The following is a 24,625-nucleotide window of genomic DNA, read 5'->3' on the forward strand; positions in this document are numbered from 1 at the left end:
TGACAAAGAGGTTGCAGTGAAGAGAAAAGGACATCCCCCACAAGGCTACGAAGTCTATTTTGAACTCTATCAAGGCAGGATAAGTCCTTTTCTAGCAGCTCCTGCCCAGATGTGGCAACAGTACTCCATCTTTGGACGTACCTGGCTCTTATATAGATAGAGAATTGCATCAGCAGTGAGATATCTACTAGATCGATGGAAGGATCCCACCATTTTTCCAGCGGCCTTGGACACTGATTTAATGTACGTGTTCTATTTAAGATCAGGAGTAAAGGTCAAGCCCAGAAGCTTGTCAAAACATGAGACCTTCCCAAGCCGAGAGCCATTTATTTCAATTAATGCCAGATGGGGATCAGAGCGTTGATGATGTAAAGATAAAAGCTTGGTTTTAGATGTGTTAAAAGTAACAAGCCACCTCTTTACCCATTGTACCACTTGTTAAAGATCAGAGGAGAGAGAATAAGAGAGAACTTGGTCGTTTACGGTCTTATACGTGATGCCATAGATAGTAGTGTCATCAGCATAGATGTTTACGAATGATGTAAGGATGTGATTTGGAAGATCATTAATATAGATCAGGAAGAGAGTTGGACCCAGGATGGACCCCTGAGGGACTCCAGCATTAATACTAAGAGCTTCTGATTTCTGCCCATCAACCACTACTCTTATGAACCTATCAGAGAGAAATGGTTTAATAATTGAGAATACATTTCCAGCTATACCGTAGCTAGAGATCTTGTGAAGTAAACCTTTATGCCATACTCTATCTGACCATGGAAAAAAAGAAATGACTTAGTCTATTATTACCCCCCCCTCATTTAGACACAAAACTCCCAAAGGCATTAACATATTTAAATACGAGTTACGCATGTAAAACTGCTAAATAGACATACACAGAAAATTTTGGACACATATGGTAAAATAGTGCCAAAAATGGAGTGATTTTATTAGCCCTAAAGGAGCCCCTGGGACACACCCAATAGTTATCGCGGAGTAGAGACAAAGAAAAGTGTTTAGAAATCAGTTAGTTACAACTTTTCAGAAAGTTTTATAAAAATCCAAGGCATTTTTTTTTATAAGCGCAGAAGTGCCAATTCTAGCCATTTTAACCCGAAAGGCACCACTAGGAAAGCAACCGAAGTTTTCCCGGAAGAAGCCGTTCTGTTACTTTTTTACTTATATCATGTTAAATGTTTGTGCAAAATTTACAAAATTTCAAGGCGTAGTTATTGAGAAAAGTTCGGACGGAAGAACGGACGATCGGATAATTATTAATTTACAAGTCTACCCTCTTTTTGTCGTAAGACCACAAAATTAATAAATAAAGCTTAATTGTAGTTTCGTTCGTTAAAATACAAAGCATAGGAGAAAAGGCGATTACAAAGAATAGTATCGATGTATTTTATTACACTTTTATGGTTTATATAACAACGAGAAACGTAGAAATTATTATATTTAGTGATACATTTATTAGTGTTCAATGTTTTTTATGCATTATATGTTGTCTACCTTGCTTTATTGAGAGAGACGAGAAATACTAAGGAAGTGTGTTTAGAAAAACGCTAATATTTGATTATATTTTAAATGTAAGTCAATTAAGTAATTAAAATACAATTAATATGATGTTTTGTTGGTTTCATTGTTGAGTTTTTTTCCCGGGGAGTCTGTAATAAAAAGAATGTCTTAAAGATAATTAATATTCTGCTTCAGAAATGTGTTGAGTAAACTTAAAAATAGAAAGAAATACATTTACTTCCATTGAACTGATAAGGGAGTTATCCTGCGAGGATGGACGAGTTTGCCATGTCAATTTGAGGATGAAAATACAGACAGCTCTGAACGATCAATTCGTCATCCGTGCACATTTAGTACAATGTCACTCGTAAGTTGTTGAAACAAAATTGTTAAACGTTCGTTTTTGTTATCGTATATTATTTACATGATTACTTGACAGATTTCATCCATTGTAAAACTAATAATCGACTCAATGTGTCATTGTGAACTTACCTTATATCCTCTAATAATAGTAAACATGGGTTAATACAAAGGTGTTCACTGCTGCCAATAAATGAAAAAAAAATAACTTGTCAGTGAGACCGATTTACCTTATATCCTCTAGTAGTGGATAACTTTGTTTTGTACAAAGGGCGTTCACTACTACAAGTAAATAAGAAAAAATAATCAACTTGTCCGGAATAGCGATTAATAAGTAATTAAAACTTTCAAGAGCCATCTCATGTACTATTTGGAGACCTCGACAAACCCCAACACTAATCCTTACTCGCGAAAACCGCCATATATTTCAGTCTTGCAATGTAATTAAGGACTAATAAAATTAGTTGGCATATGGTCGCAATTTGATCTGTGCCGATGTGGATTTTCAGAACAAGAGTTCACTTTTAATGGCGTAATTATTGTCGTGTAGTAAAGGTTATTGTTTCACAAAAAATATAATTCCTTCATAAAACTGGCCTCAGACACGTGACGATCCCAGAAAAAGAGTGGTACCCATATGTGTGGATTGTTTCTAAGACAAAAATATTTCGAACTGTTGGGTCTGAATATGTAAGTAAGTAAAATCTAAAAATCTTTCCATAGTTTGATTAGACTAATAGGTAGGCCGTGTACGAAAGATGTGTATTGAAATACGCCCCCCCTCTACACAAAGATAGTGAAGTAACGTAGAATCCAGTCTGCGTATTTTATCAAACTATTCAGTTGGAAGGTAATTAATATCTAGGCCAGTATTAAAAGGCGAGAGAGTGTGCAAATTATTACATATCTAGTTACATATCTAGTAATGTATCTTTCGGACATTTGCTGATTAAAATGGCAAAAATATATAGAAAAGATTACATTATAAGTTTTAGTTTTTTTTCCTGGTTTATAGATATAGGACGAAGCGAGGAGGGGGGGTGAACGAAAATAAAGTAAACGTAAGAAAAGGAATGTTGAAATGAAAGATATACAACAATATATTCCGTTATGATATTTTGAACAAAAAAAAAAAATAGACAAAAAATGTCTCTCTATTCGTCTCTCTCTCTTTTCCTCTCCCTTAGCTGGAATATGTCTATTAATACTGACATGTCTGTCTACTGTCCCCAATTTGGGCCACATGGCCGGGTTTACATGATAGCGTATGCATGTATATATGTTCAGCAAAGTCATCTAATTGATTTTATTTTCACTTGCAGATACCTCTAATATTCGAGTTATGTGTCGGCTAGGAGTGTGAGTCGGATCATAGGTTGGTTTAAGGGAATTCAAGCTGCGCATACGCGTGACAGGAGTTCGGGTTTCTAAACCCATTGATGTTGACAAGCTGAAGAATCCAGAGTCACTGACTCGTGTGAAGCATCGATTGGACGGTATCGTTTTAGATGGATCGTGAGAAAATTACAAAGAACAAGTATATTCGACTGTTCAGATGTGTAAGGATTCAAAAAAAGAAAAAGATTGGTTTAATGAAAATTATCAGGAAATCAGTAACATACACCAAGAGAAACATCGTCTTTATTAGAAGGTCCTTCATCAAGGAATGAATACATGTTATAAAGGACTACAAAATATATAAGGCTATTCTGCAAAGAGAACTAAGACAGATGAAAAACACAGAAATAGTCTGCCTCTGACAGAAAATATTCAAAAATAATGTTTGAACTTTTTCATCATTTGGCTCCTCTTCGTCTTCGTTAGTTCCTTTGAAGCCAAAAGATTATATATCATTCATCAAGAACACTTCCAAAATTTTGCAGCATTGGCAGGCACATTTCCGTGATCTCTTCTATAATCTATCTGTTGTTGATGAAGTCGTGAATAAAAGTCGGCCCCAATTAGAGATGTAGCACTCAATGGATAACATTCCAACAATAGAGGAAATGGATATAGCTGTGACACAAATCAAAACTGGAAAAGTACCAGTACACATACCAGTGAAGCTCATGAAAACTGGTAGTAATTAATATAATACTGATATTGACACCGATACCTGAGAAGAAACTGCGGTGGATCGTAGCGCTTAGCGGAAATTTGTACAAAATGGCTGTGGTTCTCTACAGGTTAAGAGGATGGAGCGTGAAAACCTGACAATATCACTTCGGAGGGAAGATTTGTAATATTTTGCCAGGCAACCATGCAAATTGGATCTCTGAAACGTGTGGTCGCATTCTCCTTTAAAAAGCCGGGTACGTGAGCCACCTGAAGTCTCACAATAACCGATCATCGTCAGTCAATGTTCCACTGCGACCTTATAGCATGGTATGTGTATAATAGGCAGTAAGGTATGCAGCTTTACATCCGGGCTGAGAAGGCACATGGTTGTGCATAAAGACAAGAATTCTCATCCGGATCCTATCAACCTCGTTAGAACATTGAACGGCGCATCATGTATGCCATCATCCCTGTAAGTCATCTGAGGACACATAGGAGCATACTTAATACAGTAGATGAATCTTGAGACGGCAATCATCTGTGAAGGTGCTGTCATCATAATCTATGTATCTATCCTTTTAAGGAAAATTGTCTGATTAAATCACAGTTGGTAATGGTGTCAAATAAGGTTATATTGCTGACCCTATTCTGTTCTTAATATTTTTCCTGCTCTACTTGATAATGCGTTTCGGGATTGTGATAAGGGCATCATAATAAAGTTTCGAACCACAGGTCGCATTCTTATTCTTAAAAAAGTTTAGTGCCAGACCAAAACTGAATCATGTCTTAGTTAAGGGCTAATGTATGCAGATGATGCTGTTATTTTCTCACAAAATGATGCTGATATGCAAAATAAATCGCTTGCTAACTACTTTACTGCCTTTGTTCTGAAGATAAGTCTGTCTAAAACAAAGGTGATGTTCACTCCTGTACCTACGCAGTCATACGAGGAGCCGAGCATCTAGGTCTAGGCTAGGAGTAGTCGATTTGTTTGTCTACCTTGGTAGTTCTCTGCCAAAGGATGGCTCTATAGACCATTGAAATCCACAGACAAATTCAGAAAGCTGCTGTAGCTTTTGGAAATAAGAGAATAGAGTATGGTCTTACCGTGTCATCACAGACAGCAATAGAACTGCGTTTACAAGACGTGTGTGCTAACTACATCGTTGTATTCATCGGAAACATGAGCATTGCATCAAAAGCACATTAAAAAGCCTTAATTATTTCACCAAAACTACTTGAGGCGTATCTTAAAAATCAAGTGGCAAGCAAAATCAGCTGACACTGAAGTCTTTGCTTGCTCTAGTGTTGAGATCCTTGCAATGAGATCTCACATACGTTGGTTAGGCCACGTGGTTTGAATGAAAGATTATAGGTTGCCGAAAAATATTCTATGGGGAGCTGAAAAATAACAAGCGCCCTCAACATAAGCCTAGGAAGAGGCTCAGAAACTTTATAAAGAACAATTTGAAAGTCCTGTTATTCAACATCACCTCGTGGGAAGAACTTACTATGCCATGGTCGAAGTGGTGAAAGCTTCTACGTGGAAGTTGTGATGATCTGGAGAAAACAAAGCAAGCCCATGGCAATCTGAAGCGAGAGCGTCACAAAGGTTTAATTTATGGATTTAACCATGACATACACAGCATAAAATGCGACAGTTGTGAACGAGTGCTTCTGTCAAAAGCTGGCTACGTCAATCAGTTTACCTCACACAAAACTCCCGTTCAAGTCAACTTTGTACCTATTACTCCGAAAAAACGATCTGTTTTATATGCAACAAAGTGTGTCTATTGCTAGTTTGAGAAGACATATGATTGTTCATAGTCATAACCTCTAGCCTCAAGTAGAAGACCACTTAGTAGAAATTGCTGAATTTGTATGTATCATCTGCTTCATGATATGTTAATCTGCGGTGGGATTGAGGAGTCATCTGTGATTGCATGGGCAACAAAATGGGGGGGACTCATTATGACGGCGGTCTGCTGCGAAGATGCTGCAATTAATCATGTATCAATCTATCTAGTTATGTCACGAATACGAAAACCCATTATCTGAGACTCTTCCTATCTTTTTATTAGATCATGTTTAGCACTAAACAAGTAGGATCGAAGTGAGTTTATCAACAAACAACACCATAGGAATATGACCGAGACTAAAAATGTATGTGAAGGATATGTTCACACTCAGTGCTTGAAGTTTTAAAATGGGAGGTTGTTCCCATATATTGCCAACCGAAAACAATTTAAAATAACTTCACCAAAAATGAAATTTGAAGAATATTTATTAAGTAAAGTTTAATATTTAATAGTAAAAATCTACACACCTCTGAGGTAAAATAATTCACACATATTTTCCTCTTTTTAGAGAAAACTAAATTGAACACAACATAACATACATGTAGACATTTGCATTGCGAAATTCATACTACTTCCGAAATTCATACTACTTCCGAAATTCATACTACTTCCGAAATTCATACTACTCGGTCAATTAGTTTCATGGTTATTAATGGGTACAGAAGCATAAAAGCAAAACTACGTTAATACAGATAGAGATTAGAAATGTTTATATACACGAGGAAACTAGTTTTAAGAAATAAACCATCAATTTTGGAAAAGTGAAAATTTCGAAAAGCAATCAATAAACTTACCCGGAAATTATATCGAGATTACATTTCTCATATCTGTTAATTAAATGTAATCTTTTGTAAAGAAAACTAGTAGAGTGACCTTATATTGCCCGGGATTGAATGATTACCAACGAAAGTTTCACGTTCCCAAAATTTTATTACCTTTAAAATCGGTTAAATCGTCCGATTTTCAATCAAATTGATTGATTACATAATCTAGTTGGGGACACATAGCAGTGCACCGGAAAAAGATCTTCACATGTGTCCATACAGTTAATTAATCCAAATTACATTGTAGTCTACATTGTACTGTAGAGATCATACTGTTTATTCTATAAAATGATTCATATAATTGTTTGAATTAAAGTTAAAAATGCAAGCTAAGGATAATACTTGAATTGTGCTCTAAAGAGAAACATGTATTTCGAACATGCCTTTATCACATTAAACAATGTATTGTTGATTTTATAAGATTGCCCTTCTTGCTTGAGCAGTGTAAATGACTTTAATTTAAATTTAAAATGCAACAGTTAAATACTATAGCGCAATTGTTCTTTACATAGAAACATTCGTTTCGAATGCACCCCTGTCATATCATGGAACATACTATTGCTTTTCTATATCAGACCTTTCGGATGGTGTGGTAAAAAAAAAAAACTTCTTCGTCGCAAGTATACTTGTGGTGTTAGGATGAATAAGATGTTAACTTTTGTCAAATTCGTCTGTCTATTCTTTCATCGGATTATTTTGCCTATCGATTATCGATTCTTATCGAAGACATTCCGATACAAAACACTGCCAAGCCTCTTATAACAAATTTAAATAAAAATCGGCTCACCTATTTTCGAGTCCATAGGGGACGACCCCCACACACAGATAAAGTTCCTTATATATATATATATATATATATATATATATATATATATATATATATATATATATATATATATACTAGCAGGGCGCCCGGTATTGTTCTGTCGTAAAACACACTTAAATATTATATTTTGCATGATGCAGATTTCGTATTTATTATCAAATTATATTGAACCCAAGATATAGTAATGATTTAAAAAGTTGAAAAAAAAAAAAGACTCGTGCGTCACCATAGAAAATCGAAACCAGACCGTTTAGCTTACGATTTATGTTTTCTTCTAATGATTGAGCTATGAATACATGTTTGCTGCATGGCTAAAAATTAAAACATGAACCAATAGCTATTACATAATGCATGCATATTCGTAATGTCATCGTCCGACCTTCGTCTAGCAAATTTTATTTATTTTTTTTATTTTCACACTTTTCTACCGATTTCCCGGTGTAAAACCCAAATATAAATTTAAAATGGGTTAAATATCTTATATATGAAGTTTCATGTCTGTAGTCCAAAAACTGTAAGTTAAAATAAATGTTTAAAAGAATATGCACATTAGCTAGATCTTCTTAAATAAATAGAAAATGGCTTTTAATAAGAATATCAATACCCACACACAGAGAAATTTATATATATATATATATATATATATATATATATATATATATATATGAAATAAAATGGAGGTGGAAGGACCTAGATACTCAATGTTTCGCCCGATTTATGCGGGCTTCTTCAAGAGGGATGGTCATTAAACGCGATAAAAAAAAATCGTAATTTCACTTAATGTTATTATTTTTATTTTACTTATTTAGTGTATTTTATTTTATCATTATCTATTTTTAGACACCATTTTATCACCTCCTATTCTTATTTTTAGACACCATCTTTTAAATAACTACGCTATTTTATCCCAATTCAATTAATTCTAATTAAAAAAAAAAAATTCTTTCGTAATCTCGTGTCATTTTATTTATTTAATCGATCACTGCTATATTTCCAAACACAATTATTTTTAAATCTCTACGATATTTTAACTTTTAGACGTAATCCACTACATTAATTTACTCTAATTTTTTTCTCTCATAAAATGCATATATATATATGTATATATGATATCTAATTTACATAAGGAAACACGTTGCTCTCCACCATCATTATATATAGCCCCAATCCTCCGACTCTCTCGTCAATGACCATCCCTCTTGAAGAAGCCCGCATAAATCGGGCGAAACGTTGAGTATCCAGGTCCTTCCACCTCCATTTTATTTCATATCGTCGGATTTAATCCAGGTCAACAATCATATATATATATATATATATATATATATATATATATATATATATATATATATATATATATATATATAAATATATAACAGTGAACGTGTCTGTGTGTGTCTCTGTGTGTGTCTGTGCATTTCCCTACCCAATAACTCTGTAAATTCTTAGTCTACAGACTCGAAATTTGATATATAGGGTACTGAGATTTGGGAAAATCGATGTGATCGGTTTTTGGCCAGAAATTTGGCGATTAAGGGGTCAAAGTTCAACGCTTTAGCCTTTGAGAACTCTACCAAACTCCTCCAACAATTTTGGGTCTACGCACTTGAAATTTTAGATATAGATTCCGTGGACATGAGTCTAACTTACTAACTCGATTTGAGCCCAAAACAATAAATTTTAAGGGGTCATAATAGAGGTCAAAGTTTAACAAATGATGTCTGCGGTCTCTTCCAAATTACTCAGACAATTCCTGGTCTAAATATTTGGAATTTTACATAAAGGGTATTCAGAGATAGGGCAAGCTTTTTCATCAGTTTGGGTCGAAAATTTTTAGGTATCAATATATAAATGTAGGTTTTTATGTCTGTTTGCATGTCTGCCTTAAACTTTCAATAGAGGCGACGGATTTTACCAAGATTAGTATCGTTTTAAAGGACGACAAATATCGAAAAATTGGCTAAAAACATTAATATCTTCCCCTTCAACTAGGCACTTTTCTACGGGGGGTGTCCCTTTTTTCGCCGATATTTTTGAAAGCTATCATCTCCTTTAGATTGTCTAGCCTTAATTTTAAAAAAATGTCGCTTCCGGTTTGGCGGTGGTCGTTACAGCATAAACGTTAGTTTTTATCCCGTTCTTTTCCTCCTTTGCGGTACGGGTTCGAGCTTGCCTTCCTACTACCACTTTTTTTTTGCTCAACATACACATCCAAACCCCCGGGCAACGCCGGGATGAAATGCTAGTATATATATATATATATATATATATATATATATATATATATATATATGTATATATATATATATATATATAATAGAAGATTACGTTAATGCTTTAAAGAATGTTTGTATTGTCGATCTGTTTTACACACACACAATAAATATTTTTAAAAAGTAAAAGTGGAATAAAGTTGTTTATCTATACGTTTAAAGAACATAAAACTAACTGAAAAATTAATCAGTTCTCAAAGTCGGTTTGATTTATTGACTATTAAAATCAATTTGTGTTGACACCAGTTTTTGTTTATATTTCAATTGAATAATTGGAGATTTAGCGAACGAAAGAAATATGAGGTAAACAAGTGAAATATATAACAAATGAACGTCACCAAAGGTTAGATAACTCACTTTTCTATCTACCTGGAAAAGTTTGTTGTGTTTTCTCTTTTTTTAAAGTTATTATCAGGTTTGAATTATAAATACTGTCGAATCCGTAAGTAAACTCAACAACATGGCGGTCAAGAACATGCCATCTTCATAGTGTCAGTAATGCTACTAGCAGACTGTAATATACGCTTAAATATGATATTTTATTACATCATACACTCATTGATGAACATAAGACGTGTGAAAAGATGTCTCTGTGCTTTAAAATTTTTAAAACGTCTTTTTAATTACATACTCAGCAAGTTAGATATGCACAAAGATGGCATTTTATTCTTAAGAAAAATATGTCTTCTAAATTATTCATAAAAATAAGTCTTGCGCAATAATAGCTTCTATATCATCTAGTTTCTACTGCGCAATATAATATTGAAAAATACACTTATTTCATCCAGTGCGTATGTATGCGGATATCCACATAAATATTTTTTACTCAAATCTATCTACTGATAGACGTTATATGGCTTAAATATACATTACTTTATTTGGAATAGTATTACTTTACTAAAAAAAACTACTCTCCTTTATTGTATCATTAAAATAATGTATAAATTGATTATGTGATACGTCTTTTTTTAAAATAAGATAATCGTTTTTATGAAATAGTCGTAAATATAGACCATTCTTGTCCCGGCACTCCTTGTCCCTAAAATCATATATAGCAGACCCATTAGTGAATTACCGTTTATAATCAAACACAAATATCAGTTACTTCAATTATCAAAACGTATGATTTGTATTCAGCTAGACATACTAAACAGATAAAACGATTACATATTTGATGAAGAAATGACGAATTGAACGCCACATCCATTATTTAAAAATATAAACATTTAACAGGATTTTTAATTTAATCAAATTAAAACGTTTTCAGAATATCCCGCTGTTACAAATTTATACCCATTTAAAATAAATATGTGCAGATATTTTTTGCAAACATATTAAAGAGAAAACCACAAATCCCACTCAAGAAACTTTTTAAAGTGCAACTATAATATCTCTGGTCCCACCAAACTCAATGCATTTAGCGGTGTCAATAAATAGAAGGAATCTAAAGTCTTCACGAATAGATATTCAATAAAGCATTCGCGAATGATCGATATAAATTTATATTGGTTCAAATTAGATCAAATAAAATGGAATTGTTCCTTCTTCAAGTAACTTACGTTAAATTAATGATACAAAGCAAATCGTTTTAGATATGCAGTGTTTTACGATATCAAATAACGTTAAATACCTTATGTGCCATTAAATATAAACTAATATATATTCTTTGTAAATCCTTAGACGAACACTTTTGTTGTTGTAATCCATGATCATTGCAAAACAGTATCTCTCTATAGTGAATGATTTAATACTTGATTACACGGCCTACAGCATTTTCTTATTTGGTGAAATTCAACAAACTTAACTTGAAAAGACAAGTATAATCTCATATTGGATCCATATGTTCTGCCATTCAGCTGTGGATGTTTTCATTCCTTAATACTTCTGGCAATGACATTACACGGTAAATGTGTGCATTTTAAGAATGTGTTTTTTTTTACACAGTGATCACCACTTATCAAGGCCCGGAAGCCACTCAGGGATAAGGGTTATTGCAAGTACATTACGTTAGTGAGGAGATTTGCTGAAGTATTTACTTAAGGGGTCGGTTCATTAGGAATTTGTTAACATTGGACTTGAAGACATCAAAGTTGTAGTCCGGAGGGAAGCAGGCAGACGGAACAGAGTTCCACAGGCGTGCAGTTCTAAGAAAGAAGCTTTGTTCATGGAATCCGCGTTTTGATTTAGGCACAGATATAGAGTGGATGAAATTTTTCACAGTGGATTCAGCTAGACGGGTGTTTTTCGTGACAGATTGGCGAGGGGGGACCAGAGATTGGAGTTCAGACGAGCATCTGCCATGGAAATAACGATAAAACAAGGACAGGCTCGCAACGTCTCTTCTGTGGGAGAGAGGTTGCAGGGTAGAGAAAAGGGCACCCCCCACTAAGCCACGAAGTCTATTTTGTACTCTGTCAAGGCAGGATAGGATGTTTTTAGCAGCTCCTGCCCAGATATGACAACAGTATTCCATCCTTGGACGTACTTGGCTTTTATATAGATAGAGAATTGCATCAGTAGTGAGATATCTTCTGGAGCGGTAGAAGGATCCCACCATCTTTCCAGCGACCTTGGCCACAGACTTGATGTACGTGTTCCATTTCAGATCAGGAGTAAAGGTCAAACCCAGAAGCTTGCCGAACCACGGGGCCTCACCCAGACGAGAGCCATCCATCACAATTGATGCCAGGTGGGGATCAGAGCGTTGACGATGTAAGGATAGGAGTTTGGTTTTGGATGCATTAAAGGTAACATCTTCCCCCACTGAACCAAGCGCTCGAGATCAGAGGAGAGAGAATCAGAGATAACTTTGTCATTTACAGCCTTTGATGTGTTGCCGTAGATGGTCGTGTCATCAGCAGAATGTCTTTCGATTATGAAATCTATGAGAGACGTGTATTTACCAGCTAATTTCATACATTTCAACAGAAACCCCTGTTTGCATTGTATTCAGCTACGCTTTGTCATCAATGGAAAAAAAACAAAGAAAAAAATAACTGCAGAATTTCTTCAAATATTGTTTTATTTATTAAGTAATCATCGTTTGTTAGCAGATGGAGTGACGTAAGCTCAATGGTTTTATCATGAATTGATGACAAAACATGGAAGGTTTGCTTTCTTAACATGTGCCACATTAATCTGCATGACATGCGATGTTATTTATAACAACAAATTCCAACAATTTCCTTTACTCTCTATCTGTATCTGACATCATCAACGCTATTATCCTCGTCTGGAATTAATTTAAATGAATGGATCTCGTCATGGAGAGGCTCCAGATTTTTACAAGCTTCTGAATCTTAACCTTTACTTCTAATCTGAAATGGAACACGTACATCAAATCTGTCGCCAAAGTCGCTGGGAGAATGGTGAGATCGTTTTAGCGCACCAGTAGATATCTCACTGCTGATAATATTCTCTGCCTGTATAAAAGCAAAGTAGGTCCAAGGATGAAGTACCGTTGCCACATCTGAGCTGTAGCTGCATGAAATACCTTATCCTGTATTGAAGGAGTACAAAATAACCTTTGTATCCTAGTAGAGGGATGCTCTTTTATTTTTTCTGCAACCTCTTTCCCACAGAAGAGACCTTGTGAGCTTGTCTCTGCTTTGTCTTTTTTGTTCCTAACTAGTACTCTTCTGAGCTCCAATATATGATCCCCGTTGCCAAAACTTCACAAAAAACACCTTATTAGCTGAAACCATTACAAATAATTTCCCTCACCCTTTATATGTGCCTTAACCTTGACGTAGATTCTATGAACAAAGGTTCTTTTTTAGAACTGCACACCTGTGGAAATCTTTTCTATTCCCGCCATTCCAGCTGACTACAATATGGTTGTCTTCAAGTCTAATGTAAACAAATTCTTGATGGGGCGTCCACTTAAGTAACCCGACAACATGAAATAGTAATAATACAACAAGGATGGGTTATAATAATAATAATAATAATAATAATAATAATAATAATAATAATAATAATAATAATACTACTAATAATAATAGTAATAGTAATAGTAATAGTAATAATAATAATAATAATAATAATAATAATAATAATAATAAATAAATAAAAAAAATCGATTAACAAACTGGACCTGGAATGGAATTCCAAAGTCTAGCGGTTCTGGGAAAGAAACTACTGGAGTAGAAAGCTTTTTTACATCTAGGGATCTCTACAGTGTGGGGTGGGACTTTGCAGCCTGTCGGGTCTGTCGAGGTTGTTCACGTCGTGGGAGCACAAGTGCTTGAAGTTCGTTAGAGCATTCACCATTAAAATACTTGTAGAACATGCAGAGGGGTGCAACGTTTCGTCGACGGGACAGAGGCTGAAGCTTAGATGACATTTCAGGGCCTATCAGATTGGCGCCTCTCTTTTGAACCCTGTCAAGAAGCGAGGGACTAGTAGCCGATGCACCCGCCTAAATATGACAACAATACTCGATACATGGGCGAATGGTTGCCTTATAGATGTACATGATACTTTCGGGTGTTAGTAGTTTTCTAGCACGGTAGAGAGAGCCCACCTTCCTCGCAGCAGCCCTGACAATGCCTTCAATGTAATTGTTCCAACTCATGTTTCCTATGAACGTTAGGCCAAGAAGTTTGAAAGATGTACTCTCAGATAAAGAGTCGTTGGCCATTGCTATAGGTGGTAGAGAAGGTTTCTTGTAATTATTGAATGAAACTAGTTTAGTCTTGGCGGCATTGAACGTGACCATTGATTTTTGTCCCCATTCCACTACAGAATTGAGGTCATCCTCTAGTGTTTCTCTCATTTCTTTAGATATGTGTTCATTTGTTTTATGATGTTTGAAAGTGACGCAATATTCAGCAAACGAGATCGAAGATGCGCTACTGTACAGCCCATGCTCTCTAAGAATCAAAGTTATGAAAACATGACTATTGCCAGCACCCTCAAAATCCATCGCTGGATTGCCAGGAATAACAAAGTACTGTCCAGAATGATGAACACAAGTTTCCAGCTACGGTTATGGTATTTGGTGTGGTTTTAAGTGAACTCCACATTATGACACCTCACATCATCGAAGTCAGTTTTAAACTCAACACCAAAGTGTGGTGATAACATTGTGCAATCAGGTGATTGCTTGTAGACCCTGGGTGTGGCAGCAAGGGTCAGCGCCAGCTCACAAGTCAAAAGAAACTCAGGGTTGGCTTCAGAAAGAGTGCTATGACTTCGTACTATTCTCTCATTGACTCCCTCCTTTTCTCGGCCTGGAAACGCTGGACTACTTAGTTTGATTATATGTCGAGAATTTCACCAACATGCCCTCCCACAAAACCAAAGCGACCTTTTTGCCGCTATCAGCTGTGTATTCGCCGAGCTCCTGTCTGCGTTAGTGGAAAAGGCATGTTCCTAGTTTCGGATCCATACCGAAGAGATGATTGAGGTTGAATGTGACTACGTTGAATAGATGTCAGCTCTACTACATGATCAAGTTACTTGAATTGATTCATTAAGATCTTCAGTGTTGTTTTCTTCAGGAAAATAAATTTATCTGTATTGTAATGGATTATATTTTGTTTTTAATTTTTTAGTTTTATGTTATATAATTCTATGTAAGCTAATATTCAGAAATAGAAGATATGTTTTCTTATGTTTGGCTGTCATTTATTTTCGCATACCCACCCTTTTTTGCATATTTGATAACAAATCCGGTAATTGAAAAAACATATTTCAAGTGCGTTATATATTCCACTATTTATTTATGTGGTTTTATGTAGTTGTTTTGTAGATTAAAATTGTGGGTTTTGATTTGTGAAGAATTTATTCTCACATAATTTAAAACTCTGACAGTGCAAAAAATTGAGACAACAATGTAAGTAAACTTACAAGGTTTATGCAGCCGGTCAAGTCTCCTTTCAATTTGCAAAAACGATCTCTGTCATTTAAGCCGCTCTTTCAAATCTATTAGGTAAACCTATTATGCAGTGGTAGTTTTTCCTTCTTCGTCTGAGAGGGAATTCGTCGTTTCTTGGTTAGAGTCCAAAATTTCCCCCTTTTTCAAGGCGCCGATATTCCATATAAGCGGGGATCCCAATTGAGCATAACTACTGATTTAAAAATGCGATGTTTCATATTGAAGGAAAATCTAATGTATTAGGTTTGTCTCGCGGTGCCGAGACAAATAGGGACTAATTCGCTCTTAAATTAATGATTCAATATAAGCTTCCAAAAAAAAATCGAACTAATGTTCATGGTGGTAGGAAGCTAGCCAGGAACCGACGTTTCCTATTTTTATTACGCGCGTGTGCGAAATGTTAACATTTAATTTAAGTTCTGCAATTTCTGAGACACTTCTTAAGGTGTAAAGAAAAAGTAAGTGTATTCATTAGTTTTTCTAAATATTGAATACAAAGTAACTATGTATTAGGCTGTCAATTAAAAGACACGTATTCATTCTATTGGTCACAATGCTTAACTACTCATCATAAGTTTTATTATTTTTTAATTTTATTTTAAAGTAAGTATATGTGACTTTGTCTGCTAATACTAAATGAATTTATAACCGATAAAGCTAGTTTTATCTCGATTGCCACTATATTTATAATAAAAAAACTATAACTTGAACATAAATCAAATGACAACTTTAGAAATTATGAGTTAAAAAAAAATGAATAAAAAGAGTTTAGTGTTTTATTTTTCCGCACAATTCGGTTTATCAACTCTTTGGATGTATCCTGCTGATTCACCCCAGTACAGTAAAAACGGTACCGTCACAGACGTCACAACACGCCATAAGAAATGATCCCATCATTCGCGACAGAACAAGTTGGACGAAAGAAGGGCCCACTTTCCTCCAGAATTTCTGCTAAAGATAGCGCAGAACCCGCCTTTAAATCCAGGGGAAATAAATGTTTTTTAAGAATGAACCAATTCGCAACCGTCCCTTAATACACAGGAAAAGCGAATTTTACCATTGTTTTCATTAATGAATCTAAGTAGTTTGCCTAAACTCTAAAAAGGTCAAGTTTTATTTGGAGATTTAATTAGCACAACTTCTCACATCGACACTATTATATTATTACACATCATTATATTAGCTCATTATATTAGCATCAACATCTTTCAAGGACAACAAGTAATCGTTGTGCAATATCTCTAACACTTTTTCAATATACCTGTGCAAGTATAGAGCAACAATTAAGCTCTATATTTGCCTATGTGTTTCGGTGCATTAACTTATCGCATGACATTAACATCTTTTCAGCGATATTTATAGGTAAGCCGTTCTTGTCAGTACTGGAACCATCGGAGTACATACACAATATGATTTTCTTGTTCGTGTCATAAGAACAAAGCAAACGAGACGCAGGCCAGTCTATGATATGTCGATTTAACCAATTGAAGCACATTCCCCAAAATTGTGTAATTGCTCAAAAGAGGTGGTAAAGCCTCTAGTAAACAAATCTGCAAGACTTTTGGATGAAGGGACATATTTGAACTGAGGGAGAATTTTAGAACTCTGGATTAAAATCATCCAGCATTTTGTAATGTCAAGTTCACGGCTCTCTACAAAAATGTTTTTCTTGGTCACTTTTCAATTTAGAACCCGATAGGGGTCGTTAGGGGTCAGACACAAAAAAGTTAAACGAATATTGATAGACCTCAACGCTTTCAGCACATTTAAAACAACTTTAGGAGCCAGATAGATAGCCATATGGTCTAAGGTAGGGAACGTCTTTCGCTTAATGGGCACCACCTTCGCCTTAGCGAATAACAGGGAGTATTGTGTTTCATTGTTGTGCATAAGGGGAAATCCGCATACAAGTTTAGATAATTAATAGAAGAATACAAACTCCGCCGAGAAGTTCTTCATCATCATACGTCTGAGAAACTCAAAATCACTTAACTTGTTTAACTCTTTTGCTAGAGTTTTCCAAGAAGCAGTCAAATTTTTAGGAATCTCCTGATCCAAAGACAGTTTATTTTTCAGAGTTGGCTAATATTTCCTTAGAATAGTAACTGAGAGCAGTAAAGGGTCAGAGTCTATCACAGTAGGGGCCAGTCAAACCGTATCTAGACTAGAGGAATAATGATACCCCCGGATCTTAATCATTCTGTAAGTCTATGCAGTTGGAGTTACAAGACCGTAGTTCAATTCCTGACTTCTTTAGTCTGTCACGGACGGTATTATAAACGCAAAGGAGCAAGTCATAATCACGACCAGTGGTGCCTAAATTATTTACATAAAAATTGCTGGCCATTTCAGAGGAAGACTCATCAGAGTTATATCTCTCTGCATGAAACTTGAGTATGTAACAAGATGGAGAGACTGGCGTTGAAGCCAAAAATGATTGAACTGTACTTATATTTATATAATTTCTCATTTACATTTCACGGAGGTCACCCAAAAGGACATAGTAATTTTTTCTAAAGGACAACAGAGAATCAAGCAGCTGTGCTGTTAGGTTTGCTCCCGCATCCGTTGCTTCATTAATGTAAACAGCCCTCCTGCATTTTCAATGAACAAATTACAACAGGACGGATTTTTATGGTGACTCCGACGCCCTCCTTAATAACAGGTCTTTCAGGAATCCAACAGTATTCATCGTACTCTCTAGAAGCAATAGAGAAAGGTTTATAGATTTCGATTTCTTCATAATCTTCAAACATATATATTGGTATATTCGTCATACGAAGATAGTTAACCATTTTCATTGATTCCGGGGGGAAAAATCTCTAAACCGCGTTCTACGGAAGTTCCTTAAAAATGTCCGGGACTTATGCACTCCCTATAAAATATGAAGAACAAGCAGGTAATGATGGGCAAACTTGACCAAAAGGCGGCAACTCATTTTGAGTTTCGTAATTTTATTTTAGCTTTAAAAAATTACGCCCATCCCCCAATTGGATAATTCAATTCGAAATTTTTCAAGCAGCTATATCAAGACATTTTGCTGTTATTGTTTTTTTTTCAATTTTCACCCCAAACAAAGCCTATTGACTCTTTGATGTAGGGGGCTACTATCAGGGGCATACGTTGCAGAGATATTATGAATGAAAACGAGCAGCAAGATGTCGGTTTACATTACACTTGAACTTTTGCATGTCAGTACAGTTGGGAAAGCAGAATCCCGCAACAAAAGTGCAAAGTCTAGCAGTTCTGGCGAAGAAACTATTGGAGTAGACGGCTTTCTTACACGTACGATATCTACTGTGTAGGAGTGGGACTTCGCTGCTTTTCGGGTTTGTCATAAGTATTTACGTCGAGGGGGAATAAGTGTTTGAAGTCCGTCAGATCATTCATCATTAAAATAATTGTAGAACAGACACAGGGATGCAACATTTCATCGATGGGACAGAGGCTGAAGCTTAGATGACAGTTTAGGACCTATCAGGTTGAATCTCTTTTGAACCATATCCAGGAGTGAGTAGTAGATGCACCAGCCCAAAGGTGACAACAGTACTCCATACATGGAGATACAGGATAATTTCCGGCGTAAGTAGTTTTCTATCACAGTAGAGAGAGCCTACCTTCTTCGCAACACACTTGGCAGTGTTCTCAATGTATCTGTTCAAACTCATGTTTCCTGTAAACTGTAGGCCGAGGAGTTGAAAATAATTTTTTTCAGGTACTGTGTTTTTGGTCATTGCTATTGTTGGTAGGGGAAGTTTCTTGTAATTATTGAAGGAACAAAATAGTCTTGGCAGTCTCGAATGTGACCATCCAATTTGTCTCCATTCCACCCCAGGTTGGAGGTTTTCATCTACTGCTTCTGCCATTTCCTTAGATATGTGTTCATGTGTTTCCCCTCTTGCCTATTGGTGTCATCAGCAAATATACCCATCTCAAAGACAATTTTATCAGGGAGTTCAGTTATGAATATTAGGGATAAAAAGAAGTTTTACCGAACATGTTTTGCCTAAAAACTTATATTAAATAAAATTAACCACAGTAGAAACATATACTAGTCTGTAATGTGAATTTTGATTTTTATCTGGAAAATTACCTTCTTAATTCTTTGGACATATTTAAATTAAGTAAATATTGTTTTAAAAAATGGCACGATAAGCCACTAAGTTTAACACTTTTTTTTATTATTAATGGAAAATTGTTACCTAGCTTGAATTGAAACTAACCATAAAAATTTACGAATTTACAATTTTAGCGACATCATATATTCGACTCGCAAATTCGCAGCTTTAAATAGGGTTCTTACGTAAATAATTGATGTAATCTTAAAAGCAACTTGAAATAAGTAAACGTCGTAACTTTGCAATTAAATCAAAGTAAGGATACGTAAATCATAATTTTTATGACTTAAAGCAAATTAAATTACTTAAAATCATCATCAGCATGACGAGCTCCTTGCCCGGACAAATATGACTCTTCCTCTCCAGTGTTTCTGGTTTGATTTAGAGTCATAAGCCACTAAGTTTAACACTTTTTTATTATTAATGGAAAATTGTTACCTAGCTTGAATTGAAACTAACCATGGAGCATAATGGTCGCTCGTTGTTATGGTATCACTCCCGTCTTCCTTGTTCGACTTACTTTGCGGTTAAAAAAATGAGAGGATTTACTTTTGGAACAACTATTTCACCGGATTGGTAGAATTGTTGACATTAGTTATTACGATTATTTCTGGTATCAACTATTTACAGCTTCAGACTATCCAACATCCATCATTGACAATGGTTCTTGAGATCCGACTCGAGTCGAACTTGTTAGAATAAGATTGTTTGATAACCTCGTTATCTACAGGGTGGAACGATAAACAAATAAATACTCCGCGGATGGCAGCGATCAGGCTGGCTTTGGTGTTGTGGGATGGCATGTTGATGATGTTCTCGACGTATGATCAAACAAGGTTGTCCAGCAGTTTTAGGTTGAGCGAGGAAGATCTAGTGAGAGAAAAATATAAACTTGTAGCAATTCTTCTCAAGCCAAGCTTGGGGTTCTTTGGACTTGTGAGCCGGTGCCGAGTCCTGCCGCAACATCAAGGTTTTACCAGCGGCCACCTGATTGCACCAGGAGATCACCACACTCTTCAGCACGTTTAGGCACACTTTGATGTTAATTTTCAAGCCGACTTCGAAGATGTGAGGTGGCATAGTGTGGCCCTCACTTGAAACCACACCTAAGATCATGACCGTGGGCAAAAACATTGTTTTCCTCACGCTGGACACGGGTTTGTTATTCGTAGCAATCCAGCGATGCATTTAGAATGGCTCTGTTGTCATAACTTAGACTTCTAGAGAGCATGAGTTGTAGAGCGGCGCTCGCTCGTTGAATATTGTGCCACTTTCAGAGATGATATAAGGCCCCTCTCGCTCGTGGGATGTATAAACAACTGGACAACTAGTAGATGGTCACCAACAACAAAAAAGAAAACTGTTTTTTATCAAACGGAAATGGAATCACGCTCTTTTTTCTAGGGCGACAATTTTATCTTTTCACTGTGTTACTTAGTAAAAGTAAATCACTTAAACACCATTTACATTTTTTAAACTATTTTTTTTATGAGGACATTTCATTTATTATTTTGATTCCCTGACTACAATTCTCGCCTTGAGTATAATTATCACAAAGTTTATGTCGTGTAACCCCAGACTATCTTCAATCGTTTTCAGTTAAACACAGAAATCTTTTCGTAGAACTTTTAAATTTAATCGGTATTTCGAACGGAACTCTTTTTGGTCCCTCGACAAAAGGAGGGTGAACCTGTCCGTCCGTCCGTTCGTCTGTCTGCACTTTTCTTAATAACCACGCCTTGGAATTTTTTTAAACTTTGCCTAATCATTAAACATGATATGAATAAAATGTGACAGAACGAATTTTCCGGGAAAACTCCGGGTGCCCCTCTAGTGGTGTCTTTCGGGTGAAAATGGCTAAACTTTACACTTTTGTTCTTATTAAAAAAACTAATGCCTTGGATTTTTATAAAACTTTTGAAAAGTTGTAACTAACTGATTTCTATATAATTTTTTTTGTCTATACTTCGCGATAACTAGTGGGTGTGCCCCAGGGACCCTTTTAGGGCTAATAAACAACTCAATGTTTTGTATTATTTTACCATATTTGTCCAAAATTTTCTGTGTATATCTATTTAGCAGTTGTGCATGGTGCTGAACTCAAATATGTTAAGGCCTTAAAATTTGACGTTCCTTAGGGTCTTTTGGGTTAATGTTGGGGGGGGGTACTGAACTTAGCCATTTTTATGCTTCGTTCACTGTGCATTAAGGGGGAACCATGCATGCTTCACTTGTTTTCCATGGTGATAGCATTCTCTTGTTCCGTCAGCTATGACTGCATAAAAAACATAGGCAATTTACAAGTGTATTTTGGACTGTCCTGTGAAAGTGGAAAAGTATACTGTATTTGTTGCGTATACACTTATAAGTAACACTTTTCTGGAGGTTTTAAATTAGCATTTTTATTTGCATTATTTGAAGACGTTAACACTACTGTTCTTATCTTCAGTTGTATTTTACGACATTCCGATCGATGTAACCTTCGATCTTCTTCAGGCGTATCGAAGTTTGAAAGCTCAAAATTCAATGCGGGCGATACTACGAGTAGAATGACGAGTTTCACAACAGTAATACCGTTCTATGGCTAATAAAATAAAGTATGCGGCACCCGTGGATTAAAGAAAATGTTTCTTTCGACATTGATGTAGATTGTGACTTTTTCGGAAAGATTCCCGAATGCGACAAGATATATCTGAAAGAGATCGCAGGTTATAAAGGAACAAACTATGTGAGAATAACACTCAAGATGAAAACATTTGTTTGGAACAAACGCTTTTATTCATTTTGGACAATGTATAATTACGATTAAAATATTATATAATATGAACTTTAATAGAAAAATCATACATTTTAATAATATAAAACTAATTTTACTAAAAAAATTCTCTTTAATATTCTAACGAAAATAAAGTATTTTTCATAAAAATATGCCCATATTATGAATCGCTTAAAGAACGTGTTTTTATGCTGTAAAGGTTTTGGAGTTTGTTTTCATAAAACGATTGATAAATTATTCACAATGAAACACGTCCTCCGTTCGATGAGAAAGATGCAATTGAATTTATAAATAGTAAAAGTATTAAATGTCGCAAAACTGAATTCGAAGTCGTCGAAACATTGTAAAATCCCAGAGAAATGACAAAATATAGAAATGTTATTTCATATCTGAAATGGAACACGTACATCAAGTCTGTTGCCAAGTCTGGAAAGATGCTGGGATCCTTCTACCGCTCCAGAAGATATATCACTACTGATGCAATTTTCTATCTATATAAAAGCCAAGTACGTCCAAGGATGGAATACTGCTGCCATATCTTGGCAGGAGCTGCTAAAACAGCCTATCCTGCCATGACAGAGGACAAAATAGACTTCGTGGCTTAGTGGGGGATGCCCTTTTCTCTTTCCTGCAACCTCTCTCCCACAGAAGAGACGTTGTAAGCCTATCTTTGTTTTATCTTTATTTCCATGGTAGGTGCTCGTCTTAACTCCAATCTCTGGTCCCCCCTCGCCAATCTTTTACAAAAAACACCCGTCTAGCGGAATCCACTGTCAAAAACTGTCACCCCTTTTTTATCTATGCCTAAATCAAAACCTAGATTCCATGAACAAAGCTTCTTTCTTAGAACTGCACGCCTGTGGAACTCTGTTCCGTCTGCCTGCTTCGCTCCTGACTACAGCTTGGATGTCTTCAAGTCCGACGTAAACAAATTCCTGATGAACAAACGTAACTCCTCGCTGTAAAAATTAAGTAGACACTTTATATATTCACACTAACGTACTGTACTTACAATAACCCTTATCCCTGAGTGGCTTCCGGGCCTTGATAAGTGGTGACAACCCTGTAAAAAATTTGTTGTTTTCGAAAATACAAGAACCAAGTTATGTAAAGTAATTCAATTATAAATATTCTTGCCATGCGGCATATCAGAATAGAAGTGATCGCGAACCGATATAAAAAATTAAACTTAAAAACAATAAGTTCAAAATGTGTGTCCAAACACTTATTTATTTTTCCCTGAATACGCTTATTCTCTCTACACTATTTCATACTGTTCCCCTATTTTTTTTGTTTCAATATAGGGTGCATTTTTAACATTTTTGTAAGTTTTTACTATTTAGCTATATAGTTTGTAATATTTATTTATATAAGTTTTTATATTTATGTATGCTTTTTATATTCATCTACGCATTTTGTTAAAAATATTCATCTATGGATGTTTTTTTTATTTATCTCTGTATAGTTAATAGCTATCTATATATTTTTTATACTTATCTATGTATCTTCCGGCAAATAACTTAGGCGTAGGCACCTGCTCTCAGAAGTATAATTAAAGAACCCGAGAATAAAGTAAAGAAAAGCAATACTTGTTGATTCAGATATGCAAAAAATATTTTTTAAATATCACGAGCGAATTATGAAAAGGTGAAAGGTGAAAGTAAAGTAATTTTCCTATAAAAAAATAATAAATATTATAAAAGTAATCGTTATTATTTTTCTGAATGCCTTTATAATAATATTATAGTAATATTTTTTATGCGAAATTATGTTAGAATAGAATAATATTTTTGTTACTCACAAAATTGTTCGAAGTTTTATTATTAGAGTCTTGAATCAAGACAGGCGGTTTGCGAGTTTCTTAACTTTAGGTCTGCTTTTGGTATTTTAGCAACAAGGAAAGAAATAATCTTCGAAACTCAAATGCTGAGTAATATATATATATTTTGGATTTTTACTCTTCACCGGACTATCCATTCATGTGAAATCTTTTTATTATTTTTCTTTTGCCTCCTGTTACCCTTACTTCACCCTTTTTTTTAACCAAGTAAGATCTTTGACTTACTTGTAGTTTCATTAAATACTTTTATATGCAAAATCCGATCCTGCATTTTGCTAATTCCTGCCCTCTGATGAGA

This window comes from Euprymna scolopes, chromosome 8 (assembly GCF_053919585.1).
Source record: "Euprymna scolopes isolate OS-2025 chromosome 8, ASM5391958v1, whole genome shotgun sequence".
Taxonomy (NCBI): domain Eukaryota; kingdom Metazoa; phylum Mollusca; class Cephalopoda; order Sepiida; family Sepiolidae; genus Euprymna; species Euprymna scolopes.